This window comes from Gorilla gorilla, chromosome 9 (genome assembly GCF_029281585.2).
Source record: "Gorilla gorilla gorilla isolate KB3781 chromosome 9, NHGRI_mGorGor1-v2.1_pri, whole genome shotgun sequence".
In the NCBI taxonomy this organism is placed as follows: Eukaryota; Metazoa; Chordata; class Mammalia; order Primates; family Hominidae; genus Gorilla; species Gorilla gorilla.
The window spans coordinates 105,616,732-105,629,758 of record NC_073233.2 but is presented as its reverse complement, the minus strand read 5'-3'; positions in this window follow the sequence as shown (position 1 = coordinate 105,629,758).

The window sequence follows — 13,027 nt, the reverse complement described above, 5'->3', positions numbered from 1 at the left end:
TAAATGTGGCTAAAATTGATTTAAAAAATTAAGTAAATCTGTATTCTTTTTATAAAATCAAATTGAGGATTGACAGTTTTAAATTGCTGAGTTTGGAAAGCTAACATTCTATTAAGAAATTTTGTATCTATACTGATAAGTGAGATTTTTTGATAGCTTTTATATTTGATAATTTTTGTTTCTTAAGGCATGTATTCCTTCTATCGTGCACTTGTGTTTCTATTTATATATTTAATTTTTGCTCATTTCTGCTATATTATGTGCTTTCTATTTGTGCCAACTCTTCTAAGATATAGACACTTTACTGAAAGAAACATATAAATTGATAATAAGTGCATATACTTTTGCTGAATACCATTATTAATTACCATTAGTAATAAGTGCATATACGTTTGATCAATACCATTAGTAAATGAAGATCACAATTAAAGATTATTCCAAGGACTAGAATGGCTAAATTTTAAAAGATTGATAATACTATTCCCTTATTTATTTTTTTTACCCAGGCAACATTTAATAATGGATTCAGAATTTTAAGCTATTAAATGTGTTAGGAGAATTTGCTCTGAACATTAATGAAAATCTTGTAGATTTGTACCGATACTAAGAACATAATATTCATCAAAATCCCTGAAAATCTCACACAACCTCTCCCTCAGTGTCAGTTACACAGCCAGGAGGTATTTCTAGTAATCCATAAACTATTCCCCAATATTAGTTCATAAATGTCACCTTTGGACTCTAATATTATTTTTTCCTTTATGACACCACATGCAGTCCTTAATAAGTAGGAATTTGCTATGTAAATAGAGTTGTAAAATTATATATTCTCCTAAATGATCTTTTAAAAAAGATTTCTGGGATTTCATTATTCATAATCAGGTCCTAGTTAGTTTGGCAATGACTACATTACGTCTTTGTGTTCAAATCATGACCAAATTCAAGATCTCCATGGGATGCCATACTCTGGGCAAGTTTTCACTGAGATTTGATATGAATGCAAGAAGCCTCATGTAAAACCATACATTCTACCTGTGTGCAGGATACCTTTTAGAACTGTCAGCAAAGAAAGGGCTAAAATGCATAGTCAAGTATGCCAAACTCACATTCTTCATGTAATTGAACCCAATTGATAAGAATATTGATTTGTTCAGGACTTTAGAGCCAAAAATAATATAATTATCCTCCATTTTCCTATGGTATTCAACCTGATGTTATTTTATCTTCAGTACCACCCAAAACTATATGTTATATAATTATAGATCTGTGTTCCCCTTTTTTTGTGGTCCATTAAATTGGGATTGCCAGTATTTGTTTTTTCCCTAAGAAAATCAACAGTATGTCAGAGCTGGGCATGGTGGCTCATGCCACAACGCTGTAATCCTAGTATTTTGGGAGGCCAAGGGAAAAGGATTGCTTGAGCCTGGGTGTTGGAGATCAGCCTGAGCAATATGGCAAAATCCCACCTCTACGAAAAATACACATTTAGCCAGGCATTGTGGCCCATGCCTATAGTCCCAGCTACTTGGGAGGCTGAGGTGGGAGGATGTCTTGAGCTTGGGAGGTGGAAGTTGCCACTGTACGCCAGGCTGGGCGACACAGCAAGACCCCTCTCAAAACAAAAACAAAAAAGAAATCAACAATATATCAGAATAGTTATTCTTGAAAGGTTTATGGAGGCACCTTCCTACTCTTTACATGTCCAGACTCATGAGCATAAAGATTGTAAATTTCCCTGTAAATCTATCATTATCCAATAAATAGCTGGATGACTTTGAGCGTGTTATAAAGATGAGATGATCCTTAATTATGATTTTATCTATATATTTCATGTTTTAACTCAGAAACAACAAAATATTTCCAAAAAGAGTTACAATTTAGTCAGAACTAAATGCATTAATTAAGGTAATTTATCCCAAGGGAGTATATTCTTTACTTGTGAGATATAAACTAGGAGGCAATTAAGATATTTCCTGGTCTCCTTTGCTGCTGCAGACAATGGATTTCCTGCTTTCCTGAAGTGGTCACGCTTACATATAACCTAACTAAGACATAATAACCAATCATCTTACTTGTGAATCAAAATATGTATAGAAATGTGATTTAACATGAGCTTTCAACATCTCCTCTTCTGGACCTTCCTAATGATAAACTTTATTTCATTTGGCCCACATTTTCCCCATCTCAAAAAAAAGTTATAATTATCTTGATTCCAGAGTCTTAAGATAAAATCTGGTTGGCCTACTTCTATTCTCAAGCTTCTTCATATTATGCTTTGCAAGAAGCATAAAGAGTTGTGAAAATCCAGCAGGTTATGGTTTGAGGACTGGCAGAATTGATAGGTAGACAATGTCAGTAAGCTTGTAGGAGTTTTCACCCAAGGAGAAGTCTGTGAGACCAAGAAGGTAGTATTTCAAAACAGAGTGGCCCCCAGACATAATATTCACCTCTCACAATCACAAATGTTTTTTGTTTTTTGTTTTTTAAGTTCCAGGATACATGTGCAGAATGTGCAGGTTTGTTACATAGGTAAATGTGCGCCATGGTGGTTTACTGCGCTTATCAACCCATCACCTAGGTATTGAGCCCCATATGCATCAGTAATTTGTCCTGATGCTCTCCCTCCTCTTTCCCACTCTGCAACAAGCCCAGGTGTATGTTGTTCCCCTCCCTGTGTCCCTGTGTTCTCATTGTTTAGCTTTCACTTATGAGTGAGAACATGTGGTGTTTGCTTTTCTGTTCCTGTGTTAGTTTGCTGAGGATGAGGGCTTCCAGCTTCATCCATGTCCCTGCAAAGAACACGATCTCATTCATTTTTATGGCTGCATAGTATTCCATGGTATATATGTACCACATTTTCTTTATCCAGGCTAACATTGATGGGCATTTGGGTTGGCTCCATGTCTTTGCTATTGTGAATAGTGCTGCAATACATATATGTATCTAAAATGATAAAAACCCTAGAAGAAAATCTAGGCAATACCATTCAGGACGTAGGCATGGGCAAAGACTTTATGATGAAATCACCAAAAGCAGTTGCAATAAAAGCAGAATTGATAAATGGGATCTAATTAAACTAAAGAGCTTCTGCACAGCAAAAGAAACTATCATCAGAGTGAACAGGCAACCTACAGAATGGGAGAAAAAGTTTGCAATCTACCCATCTGACAAAGGTCTAATATGCAGAATTTACAAGGAACTTAAACAAATTTACAAGAAAAAACAACCCCATTAAAAAGTGCGCAAAGGAAATGAACAGACACTTCTCAAAAGAAGACATTTATGTGGCCAACAAACACATGAAAAAAAGCTCAACATCACATCCCTGATCATTAGAGAAATGCAAATCAGAACCAAAATGAGATACCATCTCATGCCAGTCAGAATGGGGATTATTAAAAAGTCAAAAAACAATAGATGCTGCCAAGGCTGTGGAGAAATAGGAACACTTTTACACTGTTGGTGGGAATGTAAATTAGTTCAACCATTTCCTCAAGGATCTAGAACCAGAAATATCACTTGTCCCAGCAATCGTACTACTGGGTATATACCAAAAGGAATACCATCACATATTTAAGAGGAACAATGTTATGTCACTGCTTTTATGTGAGTTTGAAATAGTACCAGTCATATCCAGAAAACAACATAATTTATGAGAATTAGTAATTTGGCTATTACATCCATATGGTCTTTTGTCAGCTTTTTTGGATTAGGAATGGGATCTGTTGTCTTAGTTTAATTTTTTTTAATTGTTTTTCTTACATTGGTCTGTGCTTCAATGTTCAAAATAGCTTTAAAATGCTATTAACCACCTATTGTCTGATTAAATGTTCCAATATAGAATTATCCAACAAAAATGAGCAGGAAAATCTGACATGTAGTATTTGAAACGACTGTGACTGGAAACCTGATGTGTGCAGATGACTCTTCAAAACATGGTGTGGATTGGAATGATTAGATTACATTTCCAATCTAATTCCATCTTGGGCTGAAGAATGATCATAAATTAGAACTGAGAATTGAGATCATATGTTAACATAATTTACATGAGAATGTAGATTACTGGCTTCAACACGACTTAGTTGTGTGTTCCAGGAAAACTTTGCATGAGAAAGGTAAGACTGTAAAGCAATAAATATCTTTATCACACGTTTTTTTTCAAAAAATTACCTGAATTATTGGAAGTGGACACAGAGCTTAATTGTCAAGTATAGCTTGCTTATCAAGACTCATTTTAAAATAGTTACTTCATTGTGTCCACCAATCCTAAGCTATTATATCACAAACTTTGCCCAATCCTAATAAGTTCAACACCTAGAAAGATGTGCATTAACCCACTTACCAAATGGAAAAGCTCTTCTTTCTCCCCTTTTGAGACACTGTCAAAATAGTGTGCTTCCTTACTGCAATAAGACCTAATAAATTTAGCTTTACTTTATTAACAGGTCTTCCGGTAATATTTTGGATGAGTTCAACAACATTTAGCCATGAAAGATGCTTGAAGACAACATGGAATAGGGAGATCTTGAAACAAATTCTACTACTAACTGTTTTTGTCCATTAACCTTTCTGGACCTCAATTTTCTCATTTCTAAAATGAGTATCAATACACTCATTTTATAAGTTTCTTTTCATTAAATGTAAATGAATAAAGAATCTATGACTAGACCTAAGGAGTTTTCATGATCAGAAACACATTTATTTAATTTATTTAGAGGGTGATTTCTATTGACATTAAATATTTTCTTCTTGTATCACTTACTTCAGTACCAAGATCCTATGCTTTAAATACCTTGTAATCCTGTAGATCGAGTTCACCTATTATTTCTGATGCTTCATATTAGGTTTTAATTTCATATTTAATTTTTTTGTGGGGATGTGTGTGGTCTACAGCTTAGTTATTTTTTTAAATTAATTAATTAATTTATTTTTTATTATACTTTAAGTTTTAGGGTACATGTGCACATTGTGCAGCTTAGTTACATATGTATACATGTGCCATGCTGGTGTGCTGCACCCCTTAACTCATCATCTAGCATTAGGTATATCTCCCAATGCTATCCCTCCCCCCTCCCCCTACCCCACCACAGTCCCCAGAGTGTGATATTCCCCTTCCTGTGTCCATGTGATCTCATTGTTCAATTCCCACCTATGAGTGAGAATATGCGGTGTTTGGTTTTTTGTTCTTGCGATAGTTTACTGAGAATGATGATTTCCAATTTCATCCATGTCCCTACAAAGGACATGAACTCATCATTTTTTATGGCTGCATAGTATTCCATGGTGTATATGTGCCACATTTTCTTAATCCAGTCTATCATTGTTGGACATTTGGGTTGGTTCCAAGTCTTTGCTATTGTGAATAATGCCGTAATAAACATACGTGTGCATGTGTCTTTATAGCAGCATGATTTATAGTCCTTTGGGTATATACCCAGTAGTGGGATGGCTGGGTCAAATGGTATTTCTTGTTCTAGATCCCTGAGGAATCGCTACACTGACTTCCACAATGGTTGAACTAGTTTACAGTGCCACCAACAGTGTAAAAGTGTTCCTATTTCTCCACATCCTCTCCAGCACCTGTTGTTTCCTGACTTTTTAATGATTGCTATTCTAACTGGTGTGAGATGGTATCTCATTGTGGTTTTGATTTGCATTTCTCTGATGGCCAGTGGTGGTGAGCATTTTTTCACATGTTTTTTGGCTGCATAAATGTCTTCTTTTGAGAAGTGTCTGTTCATGTCCTTCGCCCACTTTCTGATGGGGTTGTTTGTTTTTTTTCTTGTAAGATTGTAGATTCCGGATATTAGCCCTTTGTCAGATGAGTAGGTTGCAAAAATTTTCTCCCATTTTGTAGGTTGCCTGTTCACTCTGATGGTAATTTCTTTTGCTGTGCAGAAGCTCTTTAGTTTAATTAGATCCCATTTGTCAATTTTGGCTTTTGTTGCCATTGCTTTTGGTGTTTTAGACATGAAGTCCTTGCCCATGCCTATGTCCTGAATGGTAATGCCTAGATTTTCTTCCAGAGTTTTTATGGTTTTAGGTCTAACGTTTAAGTCTTTAATCCATCTTGAATTGATTTTTGTATAAGGTGTAAGGAAGGGATCCAGTTTCAGCTTTCTACATATGGCTAGCCAGTTTTCCCAGCACCATTTATTAAATAGGGAATCCTTTCCCCATTGCTTGTTTTTCTCAGGTTTGTCAAAGATCAGATAGTTGTAGATATGCAGCGTTATTTCTGAGGGCTCTGTTCTGTTCCATTGATCCATATCTCTGTTTTGGTACCAGTACCATGCTGTTTTTGTTACTGTAGCCTTGTAGTATAGTTTGAAGTCAGGTAGTGTGATGCCTCCAGCTTTGTTCTTTTGGCTTAGGATTGACTTGGCGATGCGGGCTCTTTTTTGGTTCCATATGAACTTTAAAGTATTTTTTTCCAATTCTGTGAAGAAAGTCATTGGTAGCTTGATGGGGATGGCATTGAATCTGTAAATTACCTTGGGCAGTATGGCCATTTTCACGACATTGAGTCTTCCTACCCATGAGCATGGAATGTTCTTCCATTTGTTTGTATCCTCTTTTATTTCCTTGAGCAGTGGTTTGTAGTTCTCCTTGAAGAGGTCCTTCACATCCCTTGTAAGTTAGATTCCTAGGTATTTTATTCTCTTTGAAGCAATTGTGAATGGGAGTTCACTCATGATTTGGCTCTCTGTTTGTCTGTTGTTGGTGTATAAGAATACTTGTGATTTTGGTACATTGATTTTGTATCCTGAGACTTTGCTAAAGTTGCTTATCAGCTTAAGGAGATTTTGGGCTGAGACAATGGGGTTTTCTAGATATACAATCATGTCATCTGCAAACACGGACAATTTGACTTCCTTTTTCCTAATTGAATACCCTTTATTTCCTTCTCCTGCCTAATTGCCCTGGCCAGAACTTCCAACACTATGTTGAATAGGAGCGGTGAGAGAGGGCATCCCTGTCTTGTGCCAGTTTTCAAAGGGAATGCTTCCAGTTTTTGCCCATTCAGTATGATGTTGGCTGTGGGTTTGTCATAGATAGCTCTTATTATTTTGAAATACGTCCCATCAATACCTAATTTATTGAGAGTTTTTAGCATGAAGGGTTGTTGAATTTTGTCAAAGGCTTTTTCTGCATCTATTGAGATAATCATGTGGTTTTTGTCTTTGGCTCTGTTTATATGCTGGATTACATTTATTGATTTGCATATATTGAACCAGCCTTGCATCCCAGGGATGAAGCCCACTTGATCATGGTGGATAAGCTTTTTGATGTGCTGCTGGATTTGTTTTGCCAGTATTTTATTGAGGATTTTTGCATCAATGTTCATCAAGGATATTGGTCTAAAATTCTCTTTTTTGGTTGTGTCTCTGCCAGGCTTTGGTATCAGAATGATGCTGGCCTCATAAAATGAGTTAGGGAGGATTCCCTCTTTTTCTATTGATTGGAATAGTTTCAGAAGGAATGGTACCAGTTCCTCCTTGTACCTCTGGTAGAATTCGGCTGTGAATCCATCTGGTCCTGGACTCTTTTTGGTTGGTAAGCTATTGATTATTGCCACAATTTCAGATCCTGTTATTGGTCTATTCAGAGATTCAACTTCTTCCTGGTTTAGTCTTGGGAGAGTGTATGTGTCAAGGAATTTATCCATTTCTTCTAGATTTTCTAGTTTATTTGCATAGAGGTGTTTGTAGTATTCTCTGATGGTAGTTTGTATTTCTGTGGGATCGGTGGTGATATCCCCTTTATCATTTTTTATTGCGTCTATTTGATTCTTCTCTCTTTTTTTCTTTATTAGTCTTGCTAGCGGTCTATCAATTTTGTTGATCCTTTCAAAAAACCAGCTCCTGGATTCATTAATTTTTTGAAGGGTTTTTTGTGTCTCTATTTCCTTCAGTTCTGCTCTGATTTTAGTTATTTCTTGCCTTCTGCTAGCTTTTGAATGTGTTTGCTCTTGCTTTTCTAGTTCTTTTAATTGTGATGTTAGGGTGTCAATTTTGGATCTTTCCTGCTTTCTCTTGTGGGCATTTAGTGCTATAAATTTCCCTTTACACACTGCTTTGAATGCGTCCCAGAGATTCTGGTATGTTGTGTCTTTGTTCTCGTTGGTTTTTCAAAGAACATCTTTATTTCTGCCTTCATTTCGTTATGTACCCAGTAGTCATTCAGGAGCATGTTGTTCAGTTTCCATGTAGTTGAGTGGTTTTGAGAGAGTTTCTTAATCCTGAGTTCTAGTTCGATTGCACTGTGGTCTGAGAGATAGTTTGTTATAATCTCTGTTCTTTTACATTTGCTGAGGAGAGCTTTACCTCCAAGTATGTGGTCAATTTTGGAATAGGTGTGGTGTGGTGCTGAAAAAAATGTATATTCTGTTGATTTGGGGTGGAGAGTTCTGTAGATGTCTATTAGGTCAGCTTGGTGCACAGCTGAGTTCAATCCCTGGGTATCCTTGTTGACTTTCTGTCTCGTTGATCTGTCTAATGTTGACAGTGGGGTGTTAAAGTCTCCCATTATTAATGTGTGGGAGTCTAAGTCTCTTTGTAGGTCACTCAGGACTTGCTTAATGAATGTGGGTGCTCCTGTATTGGGTGCATATATATTTAGGATAGTTAGCTCTTCTTGTTGAATTGATCCCTTTACCATTATGTAATGGCCTTCTTTGTCTCTTTTGATGTTTGTTGGTTTAAAGTCTGTTTTATTGGAGACTAGGATTGCAACCCCTGCCTTTTTTTGTTTTCCATTTGCTTGGTAGATCTTCCTCCATCCTTTTATTTTGAGCCTATGTGTGTCTCTGCCTGTGAGATGGGTTTCCTGAATACAGCACACTGATGGGTCTTGACTCTTTATCCAATTTGCCAGTCTGTGTCTTTTAATTGGAGCATTTAGTCCATTTACATTTAAAGTTAATATTGTTATGTGTGAATTTGATCCTGTCATTATGACGTTAGCTGGTTATTTTGCTCATTAGTTGATGCAGTTTCTTCCTAGTCTTGATGGTCTTTACATTTTGGCATGATTTTGCAGCGGCTGGTACCGGTTGTTCCTTTCCATGTTTAGCGTTTCCTTCAGGAGCTCTTTTAGGGCAGGCCTGGTGGTGACAAAATCTTTCAGCATTTGCTTGTCTGTAAAGTATTTTATTTCTCCTTCACTTATGAAGCTTAGTTTGGCTGGATATGAAATTCTGGTTTGAAAATTCTTTTCTTTAAGAATGTTGAATATTGGCCCCCACTCTCTTCTGGCTTGTAGGGTTTCTGCCGAGAGATCCGCTGTTAGTCTCATGGGCTTCCCTTTGAGGGTAACCCGACCTTTCTCTCTGACTGCCCTTAACATTTTTTCCTTCATTTCAACTTTGGTGAATCTGACAACTATGTGTCTTGGAGTTGCTCTTCTCGAGGAGTATCTTTGTGGCGTTCTCTGTAGTTCCTGAATCTGAACGTTGGCCTGCCTTGCTAGATTGGGGAAGTTCTCCTGGATAATATCCTGCAGAGTGTTTTCCAACTTGGTTCCATTCTCCCCATCACTTTCAGGTACACCAATCAGACGTAGATTTGGTCTTTTCACATAGTCCCATATTTCTTGGAGGCTTTGCTCATTTCTTTTTATTCTTTTTTTCTCTAAACTTCCCTTCTCGCTTCATTTCATTCATTTCATCTTCCATTGCTGATACCCATTCTTCCAGTTTATCGCATCGGCTACTGAGGCTTCTGCATTCTTCACGTAGTTCTCGAGCCTTGGTTTTCAGCTCCATCAGCTCCTTTAAGCACTTGTCTGTATTGGTTATTCTAGTTATACATTCTTCTAAATTTTTTTCAAAGTTTTCAACTTCTTTGCCTTTGGTTTGAATGTCATCCCATAGCTCGGAGTAATTTGATCATCTGAAGCCTTCTTCTCTCAGCTCGTCAAAGTCATTCTCCATCCAGCTTTGTTCCGTTGCTGGTGAGGAACTGTGTTCCTTTGGAGGAGGAGAGGTGCTCTGCTTTTTAGAGTTTCCAGTTTTTCTGTTCTGTTTTTTCCCCATCTTTGTGGTTTTATCTACTTTTGGTCTTTGATGATGGTGATGTACAAATGGGTTTTTGGTGTGGATGTCCTTTTTGTTTGTTAGTTTTCCTTCTAACAGACAGGACCCTCTGCTGCAGGTCTGTTGGAGTACCCTGCTGTGTGAGGTGTCAGTGTGCCCCTGCTGGGGGGTGCCTCCCAGTTAGGCTGCTCAGGGGTCAGGTGTCAGGGAACCACTTGAGGAGGCAGTCTGCCCGTTCTCAGATCTCCAGCTGCGTGCTGGGAGAACCACTGCTCTCTTCAAAGCTGTCACACAGGGACATTTAAGTCTGCAGAGGTTAGTGCTGTCTTTTTGTTTGTCTGTGCCCTGCCCCCAGAGGTGGAGCCTACAGAGGCAGGCAGGCCTCCTTGAGCTGTGGTGGGCTCCACCCAGTTGGAGCTTCCCGGCTGCTTTGTTTACCTAAGCAAGCCTGGGCAATGGCGGGCGCCCCTCCCCCAGCCTGGCTGCCGCCTTGCAGTTTGATCTCAGACTGCTGTGCTAGCAATCAGTGAGACTCGGTGGGCATAGGACCCTCCGAGCCAGGTGCGGGATATAATCTCGAGGTGCGCCGTTTTTTTAAGCCTGTCGGAAAAGTGCAGTATTTGGTTGGGAGTGACCCGATTTTCCAGGTGCGTCCGTCACCCCTTTCTTTGACTCAGAAAGGGAACTCCCTGACCCCTTGCGCTTCCCAAGTGAGGCAATGCCTCTGCCTGCTTCGGCTCGCGCATGGTGCGCGCACCCACTGGCCTGCGCCCACTGTCTGGCACTCCCTAGTGAAATGAACCCGGTACCTCAGATGGAAATGCAGAAATCACCCGTCTTCTGCGTCACTCACGCTGGGAGCTGTAGACCCGAGCTGTCCCTATTCAGCCATCTTGGCTTCTCCTCCTACAGCTTAGTTCTTAACCATGATATTTACAGGGTTTATGTGTTGCTTTCTGCATTCTTGGTATGAGTACAATGGCTGGCTCATACAGTAAACAAATATACACAGTTCATTTCCTTACTGCTCTTTTCTCAAAGGAAAAATGTTTTGCTTAAAAAATCAAAACACTTTTAAAAAATAATAAAATATGACCTTGCCTACTAGACAACAGCCGCGGCTGGTGTAACTTCCACTGAGTTGCTCCAGGCAAAGCCAAACCTTGAAGAATGTTCTGGGACTTCTTAAGTCTCCTGATTTCCTGGATATTAGGGCCTTCTCAGGAGCATAGATGAAGTCTATTTTGCTAGAAGCACTCTGCAAAAATGACTTTTTAAGATTTTTTCCCTGTAGACTGAGACCTCATTATTTCTTTCTTCAGGTAATAGGAAATTTTGAATCTGCACTTTTTTGTCAGTTTGAGTTGGGAATAATTTTCTTCAATATGTAAATATTGGCTAAAATGACCATTATTCTATTCACATTGTAATTACTTTGTCAATCAATCAATTAAGTAAGCAATTCCAACTGTGCTTTATGCAGACACAATTACGGATGATCTTGTGAGGAGATAAAGAAATACAGTTATTAATAATAGGCATCCCCTCAAAGAGGTACCCAACAAGTAGGAAGAATATATATATTATATTACACATTACATATATAAATATACAAGCAGATACAGCAATAGAGTATTGCAATTTAAGAGATATGGCAGTCAAACTGAAAGGCAGAGCAAGAAATTTCAAAGGGATTTAAAGGATTGTTAATTAAACAGGTGAATGAGGCTTCATAAAGAGTGTGTGGTAAAAATACAAGACAAAATTTGAATAGAGAAGAAAAGTGCAGGCAGGTATAGCAGCATGAACAAAGCTATAAATGTGGGTATAGTGAAGGTACTTTGGAAGTAGTGGATAGGCTGAATTCACCATAATTGGTTAGGTAAAAGTAAGAAGTAAAAATGAACACATTAATTTTTGACATTAGAGTAACATAGTGATTTGGTTAAACCCCCAACCTGTTATTTGTACATTGCTTATCATGGTTTTTTGATAGATTTAATATCAAATTTTATTGTTATTATAAAAATAATGTTTAATATTAAAAGTTCAATAATACAGGCATATATAAAATAGACAACCATAATTTCGTGCATGTCTCTGACCAAAGATACCTAGTTTTGACTCTTTGGAATATAGTATGCTGCTATGCTAGACATTTTTCTATATGGGTTAGTTGATATATTGAAGGGTTTTGTTGTTATTATAAAATAGTGTTCTGAAATTACCTTTTCTTACACATACATATTTCCTAAATGGGATCATGCTATTCAGTATTTCCCTTGTTCACAAGATATATAGACTTTTTGTCATCTTTGCATCAACTCCAAGTTAACTAACTATAGGATTGACAAGATTTTGATATTTTTGATGTGAAAATGTAGTTATTTTCCCATATTTTAATATTATCAGTAATGCAACTTTAGGCATTTATCTTTGCAAACTTGTGTGAAGAAGTTCTATGAGATAAATTCCTAGAAATTTACTAGCTAATTTAAAGGTAATACATTTTAAAATTTGATTCCTGTAAACAATATATGAGAGTGGCTGTTTCTATTATCTAAGAAATACTGTGTAGCATTCATGTCTGCAATACATATATGCTGGTTAATTAACTATCAGTGTTTATTGAGTATTTATTATACAAAAGGCACTATTTTCAATGTTTACATGAGTTAACTCATTTAATACTCGTAATACCCCTATGAAGTAGGGAATTTTTTCTCAGATGAAAATACCAAGGCACAAGGATACTTGTGCTTGCTAAAGTCATATAGGTAGTACATATCAGAACATGGATTCTAAGTCTGCTCCAGCCTTCCTCTTAACTGTAATTTAGTTATGCTACTAACATGCAGCCTTATTTAAAGACAAATAAAAAGAACCATCACAAAGTTAAATAATATGTCTAAACTTGTGCAGTAGATGTAGCACATGCAATTTGCCTCATCAATCGGAAGTGGATTTGTTAAAATATAATTTACTACTGCC